The following is a 27120-nucleotide window of genomic DNA, read 5'->3' as shown; positions in this document are numbered from 1 at the left end:
AAGGTTCGGGTTTACCTTTGCCGATTCCGACTTTGGGAACGCGCTCGGGACGTCTGAAAATGGGGGGCTAGCCAAAACCTCGGTCCAATTCGGAGACTTTTCCGGTAACGGGTCTGTCTGGCCGGAATTTCGCAGACCCGGTCAACTGTCGAATTTCCGCGAATCGAGGATACCTACACGAAGCCCATAACACGGGGGTTAGTACATAAATTTTTCAGAATTTTCTAAGCTCATTAAATGCTCAAAAAAACACTGCGAAGTTCCGTGGGACCCACCGAAAAACGGTGTCGGAAAAATTTGAAATTTATGTCGCCGCGAAGCTCTCGACGAGTGGAGCGTGCTGGTACCCTCGGTTTTCTCGTGGGATTCACGGTTTTCGAGAAATCTAGCCCAAAAGTCGAAATGGGCTAAAAACTTCCCGAGCAAAAATTGAACAAACCGCTCGATGGATTTCGGCGTTCTTGGTGTCTATGGAAAGCTCTCACCGAGTAGACGATTTTAGACACAAGACCCGGTCCAATTGGTGGCCGGATCGGCCGGATTTTGGCCGGAGAAGCCAAAACGCCGCGCGCGAGGGAGGGAATTCGCGCGCGGTTTCCGGCCGTTCTGGGCGGCGGCCGGCTGGCTGGGGAGGCTGGGTGGCGGCGCCGGTCGGCTGGGGTGGCAGGGGGAGGTGGCTGGCCGGCGGCAGGGGAGGGAGGAGAGAGAAAAGAGAGAGAAAAGGAAGAGGGAACGACGCGCGCGGGGAAGAAAAAAGGGAAGGGAGCCGGTCCGATTCGACCGGTCCGATCCGGTCCGGTTCGATTCGGCCGGTTCGATTCGAAATACAAAATTTTGAATTTTTACTCTGCCTCGGGACCGAAAACGAGGTCCAAAAATTTCGAAAAATTTGAGAAAACTTCGAGAAAAATACGTAGACTCCAAATATATTTTTAGTTTTGCCACGTGGTCTTTAAATTAATTTTTAAAAATCATCAAAGTTTATATTTTCGGAAAATCGAACCCGATTTTTAAAATCCGAAAAATCTCAAAAAAATTCCTAAAATTTAAATAAAATTAAAATACCAAAAATGCTCATAAAATTTAAAATTTTGGGGTGTTACATGGTGATTATGAGAATTGTGGTAATTTCAGGTGGTTATTAAAAGTTGTGAAAGTTGGTTAGTAGTAGGGGAGAGCAGTTTTCGGTTTAAACCGAAAAACTGAACCGAACCAATTAATTCGGTTTAATCGGTTCGGTTCGGTTATTTTCATAAAAAAATAAAAAAAACGAACCGAAATTAATAATATATATAGGAAATAAAAAAAATCGAATCAAATTGAATCGAACCGAATCGAACCGAACCGAAATCAAAGAAAACCGAACCGAACCTTAAGATTTTTGAGTTTTGATTTCTAATTTTTTTTGTTTTTATGTTTTTATTATTTAGATTTAATGTTAAAAATATGAAATTTTATAAATTTCGGTTTGATCAGTTTAAAACCGAACTGAACCGATATTTATCGGTTCGATTCGGTTCGATTTTCTCTTATCAATCGGTTCGGTTCGGTTTTTAAAATTTTTTATTTTCGATTTTCAGTTTTATAAGTTCGGTTCGGTTCGGAACTGAACCGACTGTTTGCACACCCCTAGTTAATAGAGAAAGAAAGGTGGAAGTGATGGAAAAAATAGTAACCACCTAACTTGCCCACCAAATAAGATTTTCTCGTAAATTAACGTATTGGACAAAAGTAAAGGAGCATATAGCCAATTAATTAATACTTAGAAGATATAATATCTTATCTCAATTTTTTTTTAATTTAACGATCTTTATATTTTCAAACAATGTATTATTGAAGGGTGGTGACTGGAGAGCGTCCGAAAAAATAAGTTGATATGGGAATTCGGATGGTGAGATTTCAATGCCATGAGTGTCTCAATTAATGTGATAAATTATGGCTGACTGTAATTGACATGAAGCGGGTTTTCAATTATTGTAAAGACTTTTCAAGTTACGAGATCTTCTTTCAATTATCGTCCGCGATTCTAAACTTAGCACTTTACCATTTGTATTGGGAGAATTTTTTTTTTTTAAATAATGAAATTGATTTTAAGATTTAAAAAGTTTATGAAAAATTATCTTAAATTTTTTGTGAATTTGTTTTTTACCACCTTTTTATCATATCGATTGTACTAATTTGAGAAAAAAAATTTCGAGAATTGTATTTTTTAGAAATGAGTTTGTTTTTTTTTTTTTACATTATTCTGTAAATAAGGCTTTTTGATAATTTTTTATTTTTTTTCTCTGAAATTTGCATTTTTTTAGTACAATGTGCCTTTGAATTATAATCACGTGTGTAGATATGTATTTCTACGTACCCAGTTCTTGTCTTGACTCTCTCAGTGCATAATTAAACAAACATATAATGGGATTTAAATATTTATCTATATTATGATAATTTAAGACTGAGAACCATCTTAAAATTAGTTTTTACAATTTCATAATTTTTTCAATTTCGATGACTCGTTTATTTTCATTTTATATATATATATATATATATATATATATATATATATATATATATATATATATATGAAAAAGAAAACATACACTAACCTATAAGAGTTATTTTTATTAAATAATTAATAATTATCAATTATCACTTATCAATATTAAATTAATAATTTTTCTAATAAATGATGGCATACATTAATTCTTGATATGTTTCTACTGGTTTGCTTTATTGAAATTTGGATTTCTATTGAAGCACAATCAAACATTAGAGCTACTCAGATTCTTGATTAGGAAAGCTCTAAACTCTTCAGTTATTTACTAATACGTCTGTTTTTTAAATAAAGAACTTAAACACTAAAAAAACTAGTTTTTTCTACAATTAAAATTATATCTAATTTTTTTTTTTAAATTTAACTAACATTTAAAAATAGAAAATAGATTTTTAAATTATTTTCTACTATTTTTTCTTATAATAAAAATTTTACCTTCTAATTATTATTCAAACTGCGAGCAATGATTTTTTTAAATATTTAGAAAAATATTTATTTATAATAATAAAAAATTAACCTTATTATAAAATAATTTAATAAAGCATATCAAAACATTTTAATTATAAAATAAGTTTTTAAAAAATTTTATAGCAACTATTGGTTATGATTGTTGGGCCTGCTGCATCTGCCACTGGTTGACTTGCAGGGCCTCATGTGCAATCATATTAAATTAAATAGAATTAAATATTATTCAACAGTTTCATTGTTTTAAATAACTTAATTTTATTTTTTTATATTATTCAAACTTCGAATTAAAAGTTAAATCAATTCAATTTAAAATTAAAATTGAATCAAAATTATTAAAATTGGTTTAATAAAATTTAATTTAATTTAAATCAAAATCAAATTTATATATATATATATATATATATATATGATAAATTTGTAGTGGTGGGTATATTTCGGTGATTACTATATTAAATATTTAAGCTTGACTCTACTCTTTTTAGAGGGAGATGCAAGATTAGATATGAGGAGGAAGGGAGACAAAATTAAGTATGACAAATGTTTTTGACCTAATACAATTCCTCTATGACAAATGTTTTTGACTCTAATATAATTCCTCTATGCATACGATCAATTTTTTTAGGCTTTGCCCCAATCTCAATATTGCATAGAGCAAAAATAAGGGGAAAGTCTTCCCATCTTGAATCCCTCAAATCTATTCTGATAATAATATATTATTGTTTTTATTTAAAAATTAATTTATTTTTATGCATTTAAGTATTTTTTCTAAAACATGTATTTAAGTATTTAAATATTATAATTTCAGAATTCGAATCACAATTCAAAGAATATGTAATGAAAAATCAAAGATTATAGGTCAATAAGCAAATCAAAAAAAGAGAGACCAAAACTTAATTATCAAGTAACTTATTTTTTAGTTATGTCAAAATAAAATATAGAAATTAAAGAGTACAAAAATCTACGTACTAATTTTAAAGAATTTATCATTTAAGCTTTTTTTTTTCCTTATCATTTTCTATTGTCATTTTTTTTCTTTTTATATCTTTATTTTTAATATTTTTATTTTTAAAGTATTCTAAATAGCTATTCACTTTATAATATTTAACAATTATTATTATTATTATTATTATTATTATTATTATTATTATTATTATTATAGTCAACATTATGGTGTGTATATATATATATATATATATATATATATATATATATATTTAAATGAGGGACCAAGCACAATGTATATGATATTATATTAGCACATACATATACCTAATTAAAAAAAAAAAAAATTGGGAAGGGGGGTATAAATGTGCTAGTTGTTTTGCATCTGGGAATCCCAAATAGCAGAAAGGTGAAGGTGCTGCTTCCTTTGGAGAGATAGAGAGACCTTCTTTCCTTTTCCTTTTAAATCTTTTAGACCCAAATTAAGACCAAGCATCCTTGGAAGTCGTCAACGACTCCTCGTACATTGAGGACATGACAGATGCCACTGCTGATTCGTCGTCTATACTTGCCGGCAACCCTCGTAAAGGTGATCTTGCTCAGAAATCCACAGAGAATGAAAAAAGTAAGCTCCTCATGTTTAGATCTTAACTCGGTTTTTGACTTTTGATGCGTGATTAATTCAAACCATACGCGTAAAACTTGAGTTTGCAATCACTTGGAAAATTGCCTTTATGTTATTATTATTATTATTATTTGCCGCGGCTGAATATATAAAGGGGCATTGGATGCTTTTTCTTTTTTTTTAAGTGTCCTGAAGATTAAAGGAAAATGGAACGTGAAGGTTTAACTGTTAAATTTTTAAATTTTATTTCTTTTATGAAAAATAAATTATTTATAATATTAAAATAAAAAATTATTTTTTGATAGTTATAGTACAATAGAAAATATTAAATTCTTTTACATTATAAGAATATTTGAATTATAAAAAATTTTCATATTGATTACTATTTATTATTAAATATAAAAAAAATATAACAATGATAAATAGCAGTTGTAAACTATGCATTTATATAATTTTGATAATCATCTATTCTCGTTATTAAATTTAGTATGCATGTATTTCTCATTGTTCCGACAGAAAAAACTATGCATTTATATGTTCCTTCACTTGTAATAACTTTTCTTTTTTTTTTGAGGGTCACTTTTTAATAACTTTATTAAAATAAAAAAAATAACTTTATTTTTTTGCATCCATGGAAGTCTCCGAGGAATTTGGTATTGAGAAAATGACAGATGCCACCGATGATTGGGACGAGATATGGAGAATAGATCCGTCTGTGTTTACGAGCGAACCTCATGAAAAGGGTAAGCTTCACCTTTTTATCTTGTCTTTCAAATCGAAAAATTAGAGGTAGATTTTTTTTTTTTAAATTACTGCTAGATTTATACATTTTGTGAAATTTATATATTCAACTCAACTGCTAAAAATAAGTTAGATTAATCATTTTGAGTTTGATGGTTTGAGTCTAAAAATTATTTCAGTAAGTTAAGTCTACATGTTACAATTAGTATAAAGTCACTTAGAATTAAAAAATTGTACGGTGTTTATGCTTGCGACGAAAAGATTATCCATAGCTAAAGACAAGGTGTAACCATTTAAGATATTAGAAAATCATAGATCTATTTCTGACTTAGCAATTATACTCGACACTGTGTTGAGAATTTTAATTTGAGCTTAAAATTTTTTTAAAGTGTTACACATTTAATTAATAAAAATAATAAATTAATATATCATAATATAATTTTAAATAAAACTTAATTTAATTTTAAATAATATATTATTTATTAATTAAATAATTAAATAAGCGCATATATTTGAGTATAGGCAATATTAACTCTTTAAAATTTTGACATGTGATTAATTAAAATTATAAGAAAAATTTAAACCGTTAATAACTTGGAAAATTGCATTTTTTCTATTATAATTTTTGCCTGCACCGATTATATATAAACGCAAGGGAGGATTTTTTTTTTTTTTTTTTTTTTTGGTATCATTAAGATTTTTAAAGGAAAATGCATGTGAAACTTTACTTTTTCTGTCATGAGATAAAAACTTTATTATTGAAAATTTAAATTTCATGTATGAAAAATAACTTCTTTATAATGTTAAAAAAATTTAAAATATTTTCTGCTATTTAGATTATGATAGAAAATATTATTTTTCTTTCATTTTATTATACTATAAAATATTGAGACTATAAAAATTTTATTTTTATTTATCACTTATTACTAAATATGAGAAAGAACAGCTTTTAAAAAAAAAAAGAAAAAAAAATACATTAAAGTGATAAATTATGGCCACTGTTATCGAAATGATCATCAATAGATTAATGAATAATGAATATGTATTTCTTGATGTATTTATGTTTCTTCACTTTTTAATAACTTTTTAAAATATGGAAAAAATCTTTAATGAGAAAAATATTTTTATTAATAAATTTTCTTAGCATCCCTGTCACGACTCAACCTATGGGCCGGATCGGCACCAGGACCTGGGCCAGCCTAAAGCTCCCGAGGCCCGTAGTAAGCCTAACTATTCCTCAACCTAACTCTGAAGCTCATTTGGGCCCAATTTCAAGAATTCAACCGGACAGAGTCTAGCCATAAAATGAACTATTTAATGGGGATTTTTTGACTCGTCTGATCTGTAAACACAATATATAATAAATTAGGGAGCTCAACTCACCCTCCACATAATCAAAATGTCATAACTCAAATGGTAGCTCAGCTCTCTCATCCAATCCCATTATGCATATAGTTAATAATTTTACAGGTCCAACATAACTTTTATAATACAGGCCCAAAATAAAAATAAGTGTTTCTAACACATGCGGAGTCTAAAATTTAACTCAATTGTACAAAATACATTAAATACTGTCAATGGACCTGCGAAGAAGAAGAGCAGGTTAGCCACAACAAATAATTCTCCTGTAGCCTGGAAAAATAGATGAACAGGAGTGAGCGTTCAACTCAGAGAGTAAAATATCAATTTTAATCATAATCTCTATAACTATCTAAAGCTAATGCACCCTGTGTAGTGAAATGCAACATCATCATAATTTTCATATCATAACAGTAAAAAGGCAATTTGAAGTACTCACATACCCAACACTGTCAAGCAATACATATATGGGAGCTGATCCCCTATACAGCCCTCTTAATCTAACCTCTGCCAGCGAGTGTCTCTCAAGCCGGACTTTCTCTTAATAAACCAAATGCGGGGTCCTAGCGAGTGTCTCTCAAACCTTGTTTACCCCGAAGGACCGGGTCCCAGCGAGTGTCTCTTAAGCCGTGTTTACCTGTTCTGTCCATATCCAATACCATACCACAAGCATGCCACGCACATACACTGTTCCAAATTACCACAAACAACATTCATGGCACTTCAACAATTATGAATGCAATATAAAACGTGCCTAGTGTTTAACTACATAGATATATATTTATAAGTGATGGATGGACATATTTGAACATATAATAATATCGAAATTACAATTAAAATTAATATTTTACTCACAAACTTGAACCGAGGTCACTGCGGTGGCTGGGCGAAGGAGGAAGGCTGTCCCGGCTCACCTGACAATTTCATTGTAATTATTTAATATATTTGACTCAATGCAAGTTTAGAAAAGATCAAAGACACTCTAAGTTGTGCTGAAAATTCGGCAGAATATCCTCTATACCTATGACCTACCTAACCTGTAAAATGGTTCAAATAACACTTCTAAACTCAAACCATATCTCATCATCATTATATGGCCCCTCCTGGGCCCTTCAAACCAAGCAATAATCACAACATCAGACAACTCAATTATAAGACTTCAAAACTAATATTTTTCAAAAAGTATCCAAACTAACTTTAAAAATTCTATAAACCTGTCCTGCAGTCCTTAACAATATCATAAGGCTATTGCAATAGGAATCGTAATTTTCTTATCATCCACGAATATTTTATAAATTTTATTCTAACCCAGTACAAGGCAAAAATTGAGTAATGTAGAGTTCGAGTTTACCTATGCCGAATCTGACAACTGGAAAGCGTCTAGAACGTCTGAAAATGGTGGGGTAGCCTATAATCTTAACCCGGTTCTGAAATAGTTCCAGCAGTTTATCTGCTCGGCCTGGAATTGCAGATCCGGGCGACGATCGAATTTCCATGAAATGAAAGTACATACGCGGAGTCCATAATACTAGGGTTAGAAAAAAAAAAAAAAAAATATATATATATATATATATATATATATATATATATATATATATAATAATAATTATTTGAAAATTAGGGATGTTACATTCTTCCCCCCTTATAAAAAATTCGTCCTCGAATTTTACACAAGACAGAACAATGACACATAGTTGCATATCAAACTTATGAATACTTGCTGCGCATATCCCGCTCTAACTTCCAAGTGCATTCCTCAATAGATTAACTCATCCACACGACTAACCATAGGGATTTGCCTTGACCAAAGTTGTCTCATCTGATAATCTACTATGGCTACTAGTTGCTCCTCAAAGATCAAATTCTCATTTAACTCCACTGTGTCTGGTCGCAGCACATGAGAAGAATCAGGAACATACTTTCTAAGCATAAAAATGTGAAATACTGGGTGGACATGAGAAAGGTTTGATGGCAACTCTAACTGATAAGCAACTGCTCCCACTCTGTCCATGATCTTAAAAGGTCCTATATAACGGAGTGCCAATTTGCCTTTTCTTTCCAAATCCCATAACCCTTTTCATAGGAGAAATGTCACGACCCAACCTATGGGCCGGACCGGCACTAGGACTTGGGCCAGCTTAAAGCCCCCGAGGCCCGTAGTAAGCCTAACTATTCCTCAAATCCATAACCAGGCCCACAATTTAGACCCAATATGCATATAAGATAATTTAAATTAAACTGTTATAATTTCATTTTGGGCCAACTTAGCCCAGAACTTTTCAGAAAACTAAAATCAGGGGAGCCCAGCTCAACCCTATTACCTCATTTATAACCATTTAAAACTCATAAAATTTTTTTCTTTTCATTTATTAATATGAAAACTTGAATTCATACAGTCTCTGATAGGCTTAATGCTACTACTAGCACATGCGGAGTCCTAAATTACAAATTTAGAGAATAATAATACAATTAAGTAATCTTTTCATAACCTGAGAGGAAAGGGACAGGTTATTCTGAAAAATGTCTCCTCCTGTAGCCTGGAAAAATATGGTGAACAGGAGTGAGCGTTCGACTCAGAGAGTAAAATATCAATTTTAACCATAATCTCTATAACTATCTAAATCTAATGCACCCTGTAGAGTGAAATGCAACATCCACATCATTTTCACATCATAACATCACAAAGGTAATTTGGAGCACTCACGCACCCTGTAACATCAATCATAATATATGGGAGCTGATCCCTATCTGACTCTCTTAAATCTAACAGTGCAGTGAAGAACTCATTTCGGACTTCCACTTAAATACCAAATCGGGGTCCCAATGAAGAACTCAAGCCGTGTCTACCCAAGGACCGGGTCCCAGTGAAGAACTCAAGCGTGTCTACCGTCCTATCCATAGTCCACACCACATCACACGCACGCCAACGCACGCTGCTTGCTCCAAATTACCACAACAACATACATGGCACTTTAACATTTATCAATGCATCAAAAATCGTGCCTAGAGTTTAACTACATAAATATATGCATATAAGTGATGCATGGGCATGCTGAACATATAATAATATCGAAATTACAATTAAAATTAATATTCTACTCACAAACTTGACGACAAATTACTGTGGCGGCTGGGCGGAGGAAGAAGGCTGTCTCGGCTCACCTGACAATTACATTACATCTATTTAATAAATTTGACTCAATACAAACAAAGAAAAAGATCAAATACGTCCTAAGTCGTGCCGAAAATCCGGCAGAGTCTCCCCTATACCTAGGACCTACCCAACCTGCAAAAGGGCTAAAAACGCACTTCTATATTCACAATCCATATATCAACAGTTCACTCATATCACACAGCCCCTCCTGGGCCCATCAAATCAATCACCCATCACAATACGTAAAATTTCAATTTAGTCCTTATTATTGATCATTTTTGCAAAAACTGCCCAACAAGCTCTAAAAATTATAAAACTTTGCCCCGCGGTCCTTAGCAATATTACTAAGCTATTGCAAAAAGAATCGTAATTTTCTAAGCTGCCACGAATATTTTATGGATTTTTAATCCTATTTAAGCACTAGAAAATTACGAAAAAGCAAGGTTCGGGTTTACCTTTGCCGATTCCGACTTCGGGAACGCGCTCGGGACGTTTGACAATGGGGGGCTAGCCAAAACCTTGGTCCAATTCGGAGACTTTTCCAGAATGCGTCCGTCGCCCAAATTTGCGCACTGGTCAATCGCCGAATTTCCGCGAATCGAGGATACCTACACGAAGCCCATAACACGGGGTTAGTACATAAATTTTTCAGAATTTTCTAAGCTCATTTAATGGTCGAAAATACACCGCGGTTCCAGGATCCACCGAAAAACGGTGTCGGAAAAATTCGAAATTTATGTCGTTGCGAAGCTCTCGACGAATGGAGCGTGCTGGTGGCCTCGGTTTCCTCATGGGATTCACGGTTTTCGAGAAATCTAGCCCAAAAGTCGAAATGGGCTAAAATCTTCCCGAGCAAAAATCGGACAATCTGCTCGATGGATTTCGGCGTTCTTGGTGTCTATGGAAAGCTCTCGCCGAGTAGATGATTTTGGACACAAGACCCGGTCCAATTGGTGGCCGGATCGGCCGGATTTGGCCTGAGAAGTCGGGCGCGCGCCAGGGGCGTTCAGCGCGCCATTGCTCGTGGCGCGGCCATTGGTCAATGGCGCGCTACCGTCGGCCGGGTCGGGCCGGGCGGTGGCTAGGGGCGGAGAGGAGAGAGAAACGAGGGAGAGAAGGGAGAGAGCCATCGCGCGCGGGAGAAGAAAAGGAAGAAGGAAAAAGGGCCGGTCCGATTCGATTCGGCCGGTTCGATTCAGGATACAAAATTTTGAATTTTTACTCTGCCTCGGGACCGAAAACGAGGTCCAAAAATTCTAAAAAAATTCCATAAAACTCAGAAAAATACGTAGACTCCAAATATATTTTTAGTTTTGCCACGTGGTCTTTAAATTAATTTTTTTAAAAATCCTCAAAGTTTATATTTTCGGAAAATCGAACCCGATTTTTAAAATCCGAAAAATCTACAAAAAATTCCTAAAATTTAAATAAAATTAAAATACCAAAAATACTCATAAATAATAAAATTTAAAATCTTGGGGTGTTACATTCTTCCCCTTACGTAAAAATTCGTCCTCGAATTTTTACACAAGGCGTAATAAAGCACATGATTATACATTGAGCAGATATGGGTACTTGCTACGCATGTCCCGCTCGACTCTGTGTGCACTCTTCCACCGATCGACTCCTCCACAAAACCTTAACCATAGGGATCTGCTTTGGATCTTAGCCGTCTTACTTGGTAGTCCACTATGGCTACAGTGTTGCTCCTCAAATGTCAAGTTCTCTTTAGCTCTATCACATCCATTGCAGTGACATGAGAAGGATCGGAATATATTTCCGAGCATGGAGATGTGAAACACGGATGAACGTGAGAAAGGTTGGGTGGTAGCTCCAACCGGTAAGCAATCGCTCCAACTCTATCAAGAACCTCAAAAGGTCCAATATACCGAGGTGCCAACTTGCCCTTCTTTCCAAATCTCATGACTCCTTCATTGGAGAAACCTTCAGAATACATAGTCGCCATCGCAAACTCCACATCCCTCCGTGGGTCCGCATAACTCTTTTGCCTCTCGAAAGTTGCTTTTCAATCGTTCCTCGATTAAAGGAACTACCTCAAGTGTACCGCACTAGGTCTACATCATGCACCTTCGCTTCCCTATTTCGCCCAACACAGAGGAGACCTACACTTTCTTCCATATAATGCCTCATAGGGTGCCATCCCTATGCCGGAGTGGTAATCGTTGTTGTAGGCAAACTCCACCAAAGCTATTGCTCATCCCATTGACCTCCAAAATCCAAGACACTCATGCGAAGCATGTCTTCCATGTTTGGATTGTCCTTTCGATCGTCCGTCTGTTCGAGGGTGGAAGGTCATCTGAAGTTCAATCGTGTGCCAAGTGCCTCCTGTAACTTTCTCCGCAACCGAGAAGTGAATGGGCCCTCATCCGATATTATGGAAGCCGGAACTCCATGCAATCTGACTATTTCTCGAATGTAGAGCCAGGCATATTGTGCCACAGAGTATGTAGTCTTTACAGGTAAGAAGTGAGCTGATTTGGTCAAGCGGTCTACAATTACCCATATCGAGTCATATCCTCGCGTGGTACGAGGCAACCCAGTCACAAAATCCATAGTGATCATTTCCCACTTCCATTCTGGGATAGGGAGCTCTTGCAGCTTCCCTGACGGTCTCTGGTGTTCAAACTTCACCTTCTGTAACACTTGTGGTTAACCATAGAAATTTTTTTTTTTTTGGTATTCCCTTTTTCCAACTTAACTATCAGAACATTATCATTCCCCACCAGCCTCAGTAGGAAATTGCTCATCCTGGATGGATAGGAGCCCTTGAAACTATAAGTTCCATCTGAACTAACACAGCTGTGGAAAATGTATACCATGCCTTAATTCTAAACAAAATACTTAATGTGTTCATTCTCCTTAATATAATCACATATACTGCATATAGCTTTCTAAACTTCAACCTCAAATTATCCACCAGCAACAATTTCATCTATTGAAATTCATCCATAAATAGTACTTCCCTCTAGCTCATAGTTTAAGATGGTGGCAAGCCTTGGTAGCTAACTCCTTTTGACTCCTGTCATTATTCTGATCGTCATTTCATATTTAACACTAGGTAATGCATTTCATCGTCATTCTCATATCACGAAATTGTATATGAATTGGTGCCTACTAAACTCTCAAATAACTAGTCTCCTTGACTCAGTCTCTGTTCCTTATATAACCTTTTAGAATCAAAAGCACAAGCTAAACTTGAAAAGAAAGAAAAATATCCTCTTATATTCAACTACGCCCAATTGTCCATATAATAACGTTTAACCTATGTTTCTTAGTCTTTCTCTTCAAATTTCATCATCTCCTAGCACAATTGTGCTCTACCTATAAGGTATCATCTGCATGAACCCTTTACCGTACCATTGTCCTTCCTGACATAATATTTTATAATTTATTAACTTTACTTATACTCAACCTATGATTCATATCTATTATAGTTTATATTATGCCCTTAACTTTTGTTGATTCCTGAAAGATTTCTCTCACTAATAAATTCTTCCAACACTAATTCCACCCTTATCTATGGTCATTAATTTGATCCTTGAACTTTCTAGTGATTTATAACCACCCAGACTTGTCATTTTTCGTTCTACCCTACTATTGTCCCGCTGTTATTGCTTCACTACAAAGTGATTCTGTTGATCACACTAAAGACGTTTTCCTGACATTCATAACGAACCTCTAACTACCTTCTCACTATCTCAAAAGTCTAACCTAAAGTCTCTGTGTCATTATCTATCATTCTTTTCCTCTCATCATACCTATTTGATCCCTTAGATTGACTTTTATTCAACTTACTGCTTACTAACTTCTCTTTCTCTGCCTAATTAGATAGTCCGCAATATCATCGCACACCTTCTACTTTTTACTCATTATTATTGTATTCCATACCTCCATCACTATTCTTGCTAATATGGTCCCATTTTGGGTTCTCCATCCTTGTCATTCACCTTGCCAAAAATAACACTTAGCCTACCCTATATCTTAACTTTGTTCCTTTTATTATGCGCCCTTTGAATTGTCCTTTCATTTATTTCCTTTGTCTTACCCAAAATAGAACTTGACTATTCTGTCCCTGGTTCCATTCTTCTTCCTAACATGACAAATTGCACTGCTAACTATATCTTCCAGAGTCTCTACCACGTTATCACATATCCGTGCTACTCGATTTGGTCCTTTGATCACTCTAGCTAGTACTCCCAATCGGCATTTAAATTATATTGCATCTGCAATCAATTGTCCAAACTTTCATTCTGCACTTTCTTTATCCATTGGCCTTCTATGATTTATCTTCGCTAATTTATTACTCTTAATACTATTATAATTAAATTATATTATTGTTTTGAAAAATATGAAGTTAGAAAGGAACTCAGGAAATTGCAGTCATACTTTTATCGTATGATTTCTATTCTTATCCTTTAGCTTACTTAATACCCTTACTACCTCGAGAACTGATTCTGCAGTAATTTTATTTATTTGTTATTATTATTATTATTATTATTATTATTATTATTATTATTATTATTATTATTATTATTATTATTATTATTATTATTATTATTATTATTATTATTTTCCATGTTTACTCAATTTGCCAAAACTTAAGATTCCGGGCACCCAAACCCGTCATCCAATTCAAAGGATTTACATCCATCGTGATCTGATTATATATGATTCCTATAATGAAACTTGTATCCTCTGCGGGACACCCGAGCCAACTACTCTCTACCACACTCTACATCCCATCCGGGTACTATTTGGTTAGTCACCATTATTAGTAATAACTTTCGATCCATTACGAAAAGATAGGACTACACCCTAACTTGTCGCAACAAAGGTACTACATTTACCACCTTGCCCAAACCATGTCAAATTAATGACTCTCCTATCATATCATATCTCCGTGAATCATCAATTCACGCTTTGACCTTCCCTAGGTAGTAGGGTTGCACTTTACACCTTGCTTATACACACAAGGTATCCTATTCTCACTAAGTTCTAAGCAAAACGTCTGTCATTCTGCAAAAATCATCCAAAATTCCATACCGAAGACTAGATGGTCTCACTCTAGGTGTCACTTTTACTTTGCAACTAGTCCAAACCTGCGGTCCGATGGCAACTCTTAATGCAACTCTAGCTCATGCTAGGGTAACCGAGTCATTGACTCTAGTTACCACCTAATCTGTAACCTTCGATATTCTAGCTCTAGACTCTTAACCAGAGTTCCCAACTCCTCTGCAGATATAGAACTCATTATGGTATTCTGTACCAAAAACAGAGGCCATCAAGAAACACACTCATTATGGAGCACCACGGGGATGAACGCAGCTTTACACAATAATCTCATATCAGATCAGAATCTGCGACTACAGAGCAGACATTGAGAACATTGTATAGTTACTACGATACGTCCTGACAGACTAGGTCTCCTAATCTCTTATCTCTCTTGAATATTCTATTATCACAAACTTATTCTAACTGGGTCATCCACTGATGACTGCCAGCAGTGGTATTCTCATCCTTATCTAGGGCAATTGTACTTTCAAGACTCACTTTTATGTACTCGTGCCTTGCACGAAATGGGCACACTATTTAAACCCATACTGACAAAAATATAGTATTTATTGGAGTACGTATCCTCATGATGGACCTCACATGTCTACTAACTCTATTTCACCTTTCTATGCACTCCACGAAAATCAAGACACTAACTGAGGCACTTTTATAGTTCCTGAGGTATAACGCAGAATCTAGAAACAAGGAATTACAGAAAAAGACGAAACAGAACCCTATACTCCGCATGTAACATCCTAACAAGACTCCTTTTGCACTCCCAATTATATTATTTCCCATGAATCTAGAGCCTAAGCTCTGATACCAACTTTGTCACGACCCAACCTATGGGCCGGACCGGCACTAGGACCTGGGCCAGCTTAAAGCCCCTGAGGCCCGTATTAAGCCTAACTATTCCTCAAATCCATAACCAGGCCCACAATTTAGACCCAATATGCATATAAGATAATTTAAATTAAACTGTTATAATTTCATTTTGGGCCAACTTAGCCCAGAACTTTTCAGAAAACTAAAATCAGGGGAGCCCAGCTCAACCCTATTACCTCATTTATAACCATTTAAAACTCATAAAAATTTTTTCTTTTCATTTATTAATATGAAAACTTGAATTCATCTGATCTACGATAGGCTTAATGCTACTACTAGCACATGAGTCCTAAATTACAAATTTAGAGAATAATAATACAATTAAGTAATCTTTTCATAACTCGAGAGGAAAGGGACAGTTATTCAAAAATGTCTCCTCCTGTAGTCTGAAAATATGGTGAACAGAGTGAGCGTTCGACTCAGAGAGTAAAATATCAATTTTAACCATAATCTCTATAACTATCTAAATCTAATGCACCCTGTAGAGTGAAATGCAACATCCACATCATTTTCACATCATAACATCAAAAAGGTAATTTGGAGCACTCACGCACCCTGTAACATCAATCATAATATATGGGAGCTGATCCCCTATACAGCTCTCTTAAATCCAACTTGGTGCCCAAGAACTCACTTCGGACTTCCACTTAAATACCAAATCGGGTCCCAATGAAGAACTCAAGCCGTGTCTACCCCAAGGACCGGGTCCCAAATGAAGAACTCAAGCCGTGTCTACCCGTCCTATCCATAGTCCACACCACATCACACGCACGCCAACGCACGCACACTGCTCCAAATTACCACAACAACATACATGGCACTTTAACATTTATCAATGCATCAAAAATCGTGCCTAGAGTTTAACTACATAAATATATGCATATAAGTGATGCATGGGCATGCTGAACATATAATAATATCGAAATTACAATTAAAATTAATATTCTACTCACAAACTTGACGACAAATTACTGTGTATGGCGGAGGAGGAAGAAGGTCATCGGCTCACCGACAATTACATTACATCTATTTAATAAATTTGACTCAATACAAACAAAGAAAAGATCAAGCACGCCCTAAGTCGTGCAGAAAATCCCAGAGTCTCCCTATACCTAGACCTACCCAACCCGCAAAAGGGCTAAAAACGCACTTCTATATTCACAATCCATATATCAACAGTTCACTCATATCACACAGCCCTCCCCGGGCCCATCAAATCAATCACCCATCACAATACGCAAAATTTCAATTTAGTCCTTATTATTGATCATTTTTGCAAAACCGCCAAACAAGCTCTAAAAATTATAAAACTTTGCCCCGCGGTCCTTAGCAATATTACTAAGCTATTGCAAAAAGAATCGTAATTTTCTAAGCTACCACGAATATTTTATGGATTTTTAATCCTATTTAAGCACTAGAAAATTACGAAAAAGCAAGGTTCGGGTTTACCTTTGCCGATTCCGACTTGGAACGCACTCGACGCCCGACAATGGGGGCTAGCCAAAACCTTGGTCCAATTCGAGACTTTTCCAGAACGGTCCGTTCGCCCAAATTTGCGCATCTTGGCCAATCGCCGAATTTCCGCGAATCGAGGATACCTACACGAAGCCCATAACACGGGGGTTAGTACATAAATTTTTCAGAATTTTCTAAGCTCATTTAATGGTCGAAAATACACTGCGAAGTTCCGTGGGACCCACCGAAAAACGGTGTCGGAAAAATTCGAAATTTATGTCGTTGCGAAGCTCTCGACGAATGGAGCGTCTTGGTGGCCTCGCTTCTCGTGGGATTCACGGTTTTTGAGAAATCTAGCCCAAAAGTCGAAATGGGCTAAAATCTTCCGAGCAAAAATCGGACAATCCGCTCGATGGATTTCTGCGTTTGGTATCTATGGAAAGCTCACGAGTAGATGATTTTGGACACAAGACCGGTCCAATTGGTGGCCGGATCGGCCGGATTTGGCCGGAGAAGTCGGCGTCGCGCGCAGGGGCGTTCGTGGCATTTTCCGGCCGTCGGGCGCGCCACCGCTGGTCTTGGCCGACGGCGCCGTGGTCGGGCTGGTCGGGCGTCAAGCGCTTAGGCGGAGAGGAGAGAGAAACGAGGGAGAGAAGGGAGAGAGCCATCGCGCGCGGGAGAAGAAAAGAAAGAAGGAAAAAGGGCCGGTCCGATTCGACCGGTCCGATCCGGTCCGGTTCGATTCGGTCGGTTCGATTCAGGATACAAAATTTTGAATTTTTATCACGGACCAAAACGAGGTCCAAAAATTTCGAAAAAATTCCATAAAACTCAGAAAAATACGTATACTCCAAATATATTTTTAGTTTTGCCACGTGGTCTTTAAATTAATTTTTTTAAAAATCCTCAAAGTTTATATTTTTGGAAAATCGAACCCGATTTTTAAAATCCGAAAAATCTAAAAAAAATTCCTAAAATTTAAATAAAATTAAAATACCAAAAATACTCATAAATAATAAAATTTAAAATCTTGGGGTGTTACAAGAAACCTTCAAGAACACTCCCACCCATTGCAAATTTTACATCTTTCCGCCTTGGATCTGCATGGATGGTTAAAAATTTTTATGTCTATCTGCCCCTGTCGTAGTATGCCAGCTACCATCCTCCTTCTGAGTCTAAACCATCACATCTGACTACTCGTTTACCCCTGTTTTTTTTTTCATCTCTAGTACTCATTATAACTCCACTATTCTTGACTTGATATCTGATAACTTTAATCAACTTTGGCGCTTACCTCACTTTTATTACACCTTAACGTGTCTCTTGGTGACTTCAGTCCTCATTCCTTTGTTTTAATAATCTCTGTTTCCCAAAAACATGACTTATGTTCCTTACCCTATAGTATCCTATGAAATGCTTTCCTGTAGCACCTATCATATACATCTCATTCGAAACCTTTACTTGTCCTATGACCTCAATGGTCAATACCTATAAATCTTCTCACTCCCATGATACTTCAAATTTTCAATCTCTTTTGTGTCATTACTAAGGTCCTTAGACCAGCTCTTGTCCATCTTATGTAACTAGTTATGTAGAGTTGCCTCCAAGGGCCAAGTGTATCATTTATCAACATTAGAAAGTGAACTGGGTCTCTCCTTCTAAGTGACAAAAGTGTTTGTATTCCCTGACAACCTAATTAGTGCAACTTTATCGTTTTCCACTCCTTCTCTAGAATGGAAATATCTAGACTTCTTCCTAAAGCTTCTTAGTATGTAGCCTACTTCTGACACATTGGCACTTAGATCGAGGCTCCACTACTCCTTTAGTCTATCATCTCATAATAACTTGTTTCAAAAGTGTGTTCCTAGCATACCTATTCCTTTTTATCTTCATCATTATAACTAGCTCGACCGAGCTTTCTTCCTGTCCTTTGGATCTTATCAACTTCCTTTTCCTATTTCTGCTATTGTTGATATCTTTTTAACCTGCTGTACTTATTCCTTAATCTTAGTCCTGTCTCACCCTTACACATTTTCCTTCAAAGATGTCTATCCCATCATCAATTTTAACTTTCTTTTTATTTCTTAGTCTTATCTTGATTACTAGTTCCATTACTTCGAGAATTCTAACCTTACGATTGAATCCTACCAGCACATTATTCACATTATGTAACACTTGGAATTAGCCATAGAAATTTCTTTTTGTATCCCCTTTCCCAACTTTAACTATCAGAACATTATCATTCCCTACTTGCCTTAGTAGGAAATTGCTCATCCTGGACGGATAGGAGCCCCAGAAACTATAAGTTCCATCTAAACTAACATGGCTGTGGGAAATGTGTGCCATGCCTTAATTCCAAACAAGATACTTCACGTGTTCATTCTCCTTAATATAATCACATATACTGCTCATAGCTTCCCAAACTTCAGCCTCAACTTTTCCCATTAGCAACAATTTCATCTATTGAAACTCATTAGCAAATAGCACTTCCTCCAGCTTATAGTTCAAAAGGGTTGTAAGCCCTAGCAACTAGCTCGATTTAACTCCTGTCACCTCTCTGATCATTCTTTCGTATTTAACATTAGGTACACAATTATCGTCATTTTCACCTCAAAAGATTGGATATGTGCTAACGCCCATCAAATTTTCAATTAGTTGGGTCACTTTGATATGACCTCTCGTCTTAATATAATCTCCTAGAATCGAAACACGAGCTAATTTGGAAAGAAGGAGAAATGTTCTCCCACCATTTATGGTATACCATTGTTTGATAAACAAGATTTAGCTCATACCCCTTAGTCTCCCTTTTTAGTTTCATTATTTCTTTGTAATTATTGTGCTTTATTACAAGATATCAGTTGTATCTACCATTTGTTATACTGTTGTCCTGCCTAACATATCATCTTAGAATTTACTATTTCCTTTTTACTCTCCATTTATCTTCCATACTTATAATTATTTGTCCAATGCTTTTTATACTTGGTTATATTCTAGAAGATAAAAGCATTCACAGATTCTTTCAGATCTACTCCAATCTTACCAACAATCAATCCTCTAATCCATGTACTTCTCAATATCTTATAATTACACCTATACCTATCTTGTCTTATTTTGACCTTTACTAGCATTCTGCTACATATTATCATACTATTATTTATTTATTTATTTATTATTACTCCTTTTCTTTTTTTTTTCTACATAATTATCCTATCGATCACACTAAAAATATCTATCTAACTCAAATTTTTGACTCTAGGTCTCACTATTCTAAATTTTAACATCAAGCCTCTGTGACATTATCCCTCATCTTGCATATTTAAATTCCTTATGTTGACTTTTATCCAACTTACTCCTACTGATCTTGCTTCTTTATCTGACAATACAATTCAAGTTATCACAGCACGCTCAACAGCTACTACCTACTTTGGTCGCACACCTTACCTAATTTCCATTATACTATCAACAACCAAAAGGGTTCTTATGTCATTTCCCCATTATCCTACCTTGGGGGTAGAAAATAAATAAGGTCTAATCCCGATCCTGTAACTCTAAGCTCTAGGTTCAGGCTCCTAACACTACATCAATTATGACCTACTCTAAGTCCTGTACTTCTGGGTTCCATAACTTGATAATGTCCTTCCTAATACCATCCTTTTCTACGCTCTCTATCCTTAATTTTTTGTTTATCTCGTTTACCCTTTCTAGAACCACATCCACCTCCTCGGTATCTTAGCTCTATTCTTCCTAATCTTATCCTAATATGTTTTTTCCAGTTTATTCTTTAGCCAACTTTTTTTATCTTACCCAAATCCAAACTTTCACTCTTCCATTCTTTAGCTCTATCTTTTTTTTTTTTTTAGCCTGATTGTCATGTCAGAAACTTATACCTTTCCACTATCCCTACCACGTCATCTATACCTCAATGTTACTCAGAATTAATCCTCTAACTACCCTAGCTAGACTTCTACTAGCATTCAGGCTATCTCTCTTACTGTATTTGAACCGCACTCCATTTATATATATATATATATTCTATGATTTATCGATGCTAACTTTTGTCCTTTTTCTTTTACTTTATTTGGAGTATACTTTTCTCTTAAGCATTAAGAAGCTAAGGATGAACTTAGGGAATAGCAGTAATACTTCTCCTGCGTGATCTCTATTCTTGCCCTTTTGGACTACATACTACCCCTTACTACCTTAGGGAGGGGATCTGTAGCAACTCTAATTTTTCATATCCATTTAATTAGCTAAAACTTAAAATACTAAGTATCTAAACTTGTCATTCAATTTAAAGGCTTACATATATCTTGATCTTACATCTTATAATTCCTACATGGAACTTGTACCCTCTCCAGAACACCTGAGCTAACAACTCTCTATCTCACACTATAATCCCATCTGGGATACTACTCCATAAGTCATCATTATCAGTAATAACTTTCGATCCCTTCTGAAAAGATAGGACTATACCCTAACTTACTGCAACAAAGGTACTATATTCACCACCTTGCCAAAACCATGTCAAATTAATGACTCTCTTATCATATCATAGCTCTGTAAATCATCAATTCATAGTTCCGACCTTCCCTAGGTAGTAGGGTTATACTTTACACCTTGCTGATACACACAAGATATACTATTCTCACTAAGCTCTAAGCAAAACGTCTGTCGTTCTGCAAAAACCATCCAAAATTCTAAACCAAAGACCAGATGGTCTGACTCTATAGATGTCACCTTTACTTTGCAACTAATCTGCAACCTCTGGTCTGATGGCAACTCTTAATGTAACTCGAGCTCATGCTAGGGTAACCGAGTTACTGACTCTAGTTACTACCCAACTGTGACCTTTCGATATTCTAGCTCTAGATCCCTAACTAGGAGTTCCCAACTCCTCTGCAGATATAGAACTTTGTTTTCGCATAATTGTATCAAAACAGAGGCCATCCGTAAACACCCTCATTATGGAGCACCACGGGGATGCACGCAGCTCTACAAAATAATCTCATGTCGATACTGTAATCTGCAGCTTACAGAGTAGACATCGAGAACATTGTGTAGTTATTACGATACGTCCTGACAGACTAGGTCTCCTAATCTCTTATCTCTTTTGAATCTACTATTATCATAAACTTACTCTGACTGGGTCATCCACTGACGACTGCCAGCAGTGGCATCCTCACCCTTATCTAGTGTAATTATACTATCCAAACTCACCTTTATGTACTCGTGCCTAGCACCAGATAGGCACAACACTTGGACCCATACTGATAGAAATATAGAGTTTCTTGGAGAACGTATTTCCATGGCAGACCTCAACATGTCTACTAACTCTATTTCACATTTCTATGTACTCCACGAAAATCAAGACACTAACTGAGGCACTCTTATATTTCTCGAGATATAACGCAGAATCTAGAAACAAATAATTACAGAAAAAGACGAAACAGAATCCTATACTCCGCATGTGACCTCCTAACAAAACTTCTTTTTACATTCCCAATTACATTATTTCCCATGAATCTAAAGCCTAAACTATGATACCACATTTGTCATGACCCAACCTATGGGCCGGACAGGCACTAGGACTTGGGCCAGTCTAAAGCCCCCGAGGCCCGTAGTAAGCGTAACTATTCCTCAACCCAACTCTAAGGCCCATTTGGGCCCAATTTCAAGAATTCAAATAACACTTCTAAACTCAACCCATATCTTGTAACACCCCAAAATTTTAAAATTTATGAGCATTTTTGGTATTTTAATTTTATTTAAATTTTAGGAATTTTTTTGAGATTTTTCGGATTTTAAAAATCGGGTTCGATTTTCCGAAAATATAAACTTTGATGATTTTTAAAAATTAATTTAAAGACCACGTGGCAAAACTAAAAATATATTTGGAGTCTACGTATTTTTCTGAGTTTTATGGAATTTTTTCGGAATTTTTGGATCTCGTTTTCGGCCCCGAGGCAGAGTAAAAATTTAAAATTTTGTATTTTGAATCGAACCGGCCGAATCGAACCGGATCGGATTTGATCGGTCGAATCGGACCGGTCTTCTTCTCTTTTTCTCCTCCCTCCCGCGCGCGATGGCCCTCTCCCTTTTCTCTCTCGTTTCTCTCTCCTCCCCACCCCTAGCCACGGCCACCACCATCACTCAGCCAGACGGCCGCCACCTCAAAATGCCGTACGCCGCCCAAACGGCCGGAAAAACGCGCGCGAAAACTCCCCCTGCTGGCCGCCAGCCTTCCCCGGCCAAATCCGGCCGATCCGGCCACCGATTGGACCGGGTCTTGTGTCGAAAATCATCTACTCGGCGAGAGCTTTCCATAGACACCAAGAACGCCGAAATCCATCGAGCGGTTTGTCCGATTTTTGCTCGGGAAGATTTTAGCCCATTTCGACTTTTGGGCTAGATTTCTCGAAAACCGTGAATCCCACGAGAAAACCGAGGCTACTAGCACGCTCCATTCGACGAGAGCTTCGCAACGACATAAATTTCAAATTTTTTCGACATCATTTTTCGGTGGGTCCCACGGAGCTTCGCAGTGTTTTTCCGAGCATTTAATGAGCTTAGAAAATTCTGAAAAATTTATGTACTAACCCCCGTGTTATGGGCTTCGTGTAGGTATCCTCGATTCGCGGAAATTGACGATTGACCAAGTTCGCAAATTTCGCCGACATGCACTGTTATCGGAAAAGTCTCCGAATTGGACCGAGGTTTTGGCTAGCCCCCCATTGTCAGACGTCCCGAGCGGGTTCCCAAGTCGAATCGCAAAGGTAAACCCGAACCTTGCTTTTTAGTAATTTTCTAGTGATTAAATAGGATTAAAAATCCATAAAATATTCGTGGTAGCTTAGAAAATTAAGATTCTTTTTGCAATAGCTTAGTAATATTGCTAAGGACATGGGCAAAGTTTTATAATTTTTAGAGCTTGTTTGGGCGCTTTTACAAAATGATCAATAATAAGGACTAAATTGAAATTTTGCGTATTGTGATGGATGATTGATTTGATGGGCCCGGGAGGGGCTGTGTGATATGATTGAACTGTGGATATATGGATTGTGAGTATAGAAGTGTGTTTTGAACCCTTTGCAGGTTGGGTAGGTCCTAGGTATAGGGAGACTCACTGGATTTTCGGCACAACTTAGGACGTAATTGGTCTTTTTCTTTGTTTGTATTGAGTCAGATTGTATTAAATAATTGTAATATAATTGTCAGGTGAGCCGGGACAGCCTTCTTCCTCCGCCCAGCCGCCTCAGTGACCACCGTCAAGTCTGTGAGTAAAATATTAATTTTAATTGTAATTTCGATATTATTATATGTTTAGCATGCCCATGCATCACTTATATGCATATATTTATGTAGTTAAACTCTAGGCACGATTTATGATGCATTGATAACTGTTAAAGTGCCATGATGTTGTTGTGGTAATTTGGAGCAGTGTGCGTGCGTTGGTGTGCGTGTGATGTGGTGTGGACTATGGATAGGACGGGTAGTCACGGCTTGAGTTCTTCGCTGGGAACCCGATCCTTCGAGGGGTAGTCACGGCTTGAGTTCTTCGCTGGGACCCTCGATTTGGTTTATTAAGCGAAAGTCCGGCTTGAGTTCTTCGCTGGCACCAGGTTGGATTTAAGAGAGCTGTATAGGGGATCAGCTCCCATATGTTATGATTGATGCTACGGGGTGCGTGAGTGCTCCAAATTACCTTTTTGATGTTATGATGTGAAAATGATGTGGATGTTGCATTTCACTCTACAGGGTGCATTAGTTTTAGATAGTTATAGAGATTATGGTTAAAATTGATATTTTACTCTCTGAGTCGAACGCTCACTCCTGTTCAAAAATTTTTACAGGCCACAGGAGGATATTTTTGAGGTTAACCTGCTTTTCTACCTCGCAGGTTGTTTATCAATATTTGTGTAATTTTATTTACTCCTAGAATTTCCGCATGTGTTAGCAGTAATTATTTGAATTTGGTCTGTAATATTATTATCATGTTGGACCTGTAAACTTAATATTTTAAGTCTGTTTTGATAGATTGGATGAGGGAGCTGAGCTCCCATTTATTATTATGTTGATGAGTATGTGGAGGGTGAGCTGAGCTCCCCAATTGACTATATATTGTGTTTACAGGTCGGGTGAGTCGAAAACTCCCCGTTGGTAAGTCCATTTTATGGCCGGACTCTGTCCGTTTGTTTTCTTGATATTGGGCCCAAATGGGCCTTAGAATTGGGTAAATGAACAGTTAAGGCTTACTACGGGCCTCGGGGGCTTTAGGCTGGCCCAGGTCCTAGTGCCGGTCCGGCCCATAGGTTGGGTCGTGACATATCTCATCATCATTATATGGCCCTTCCTAGGCCCTCCAAATCAAGCAATAATCACAACATCAGACAACTTAATTATAAAACTTCAAAACTAATATTTTTCAAAAACTATCCAAACTAACTTTAAAAATTTTATAAACCTGTCCCGCGGTCCTTAACAATATCATAAGGCTATTGCAATAGGAATCGTAATTTTCTTATCATCCACGAATATTTTATAAATTTTATTCTAACCCAGTACAAAGCAAAAATTAAGTAATGTAGAGTTCGAGCTAATATTTTTCAAAAACTATCCAAACTAACTTTAAAAATTCTATAAACCTGTCCCGCGGTCCTTAACAATATCATAAGGCTATTGCAATAGGAATCGTAATTTTCTTATCATCCACGAATATTTTATAAATTTTATTCTAACCCAGTACAAAGCAAAAATTAAGTAATGTAGAGTTCGAGTTTACCTATGCCAAATCTGACAACTGGAACGCGTCCAGAACATCTGAAAATGGTGGGGTAGCTTATAATCTTGACTTGGTTCTGAAATGGTTCTAGCAGTTTATCTGCTAGGCTCGGAATTACAGATCCGGGTGATGATCGAATTTCCACGAAATGAAAGTACATACGCGGAGTCCACAATCCTAGGGTTAGAATAAAAAAAAAAAAAAAATATATATATATATATATATATATATATATATATATATATATATATATATATGTTTAAGAGCTGTCATGCATGAATTACTATTCTTATTTATAATAATCATAATTAAAAAGATAATTTATAATTTATTATTACTATTATTTATAATAATTAAAAATAATAATTTATAATTACTATCAGCAATCGCAGCCCCAAAATTTAAAAGGTCCTTACTATCAGCAATCGCAGCCCCAAAATTTAAAAGGTCCTCATCCTCAGACCGTATAGTATTAAAACACTTTTTGAGAATCAATCTCAATACCAAAAAAAAAAAGGATAAATTTCTTTTTATAGAAATACATACAAGATTTGTCACTGTAAAAAGAATAATAGTAACTTCACCATTAACTATTTTATTTATTAACTACTTCGTCTATAATTTCATAATAACATAAATAATATATATATATATATATATAATTTCATAATAACATAAATAATATATATATATATATACATCCTATCTGCAAATTGCTATTCAACCAAAAGAGTCAGAGTCTTTCCTTAAGAGCCATTTTTTCCGCAAGTCTTGAATGAAAATTCTCTTGCATAAAACCATAGAATATGCTCTAATCAATTGACCACGACAATTCCTTATGACACCATCAAAGATAAGCTCAATGACACCCACTATAATAAATATTATAACGCTCTTGACTTCTACTCGTTCCTTGACTCTCGCGTTGACCTTGAGTTAATTGCCAATATGCTAATTAACAAAACTAATTACTGTAACACAACATCTTCAGGCAAGGAGTATTTTTGTTGCTATAATAATAAATTAAGAAATTATTCATACTAATGAAATTTACAGCTTGCCAACGTCCACAATTTCCTGTATTGAGAAACTGA

The sequence above is a fragment of the Hevea brasiliensis genome, chromosome 1 (assembly GCF_030052815.1).
Source record: "Hevea brasiliensis isolate MT/VB/25A 57/8 chromosome 1, ASM3005281v1, whole genome shotgun sequence".
In the NCBI taxonomy this organism is placed as follows: domain Eukaryota; kingdom Viridiplantae; phylum Streptophyta; class Magnoliopsida; order Malpighiales; family Euphorbiaceae; genus Hevea; species Hevea brasiliensis.
The sequence above is the reverse complement of the archived record's forward strand: the minus strand, read 5'-3'. Positions refer to the sequence as shown.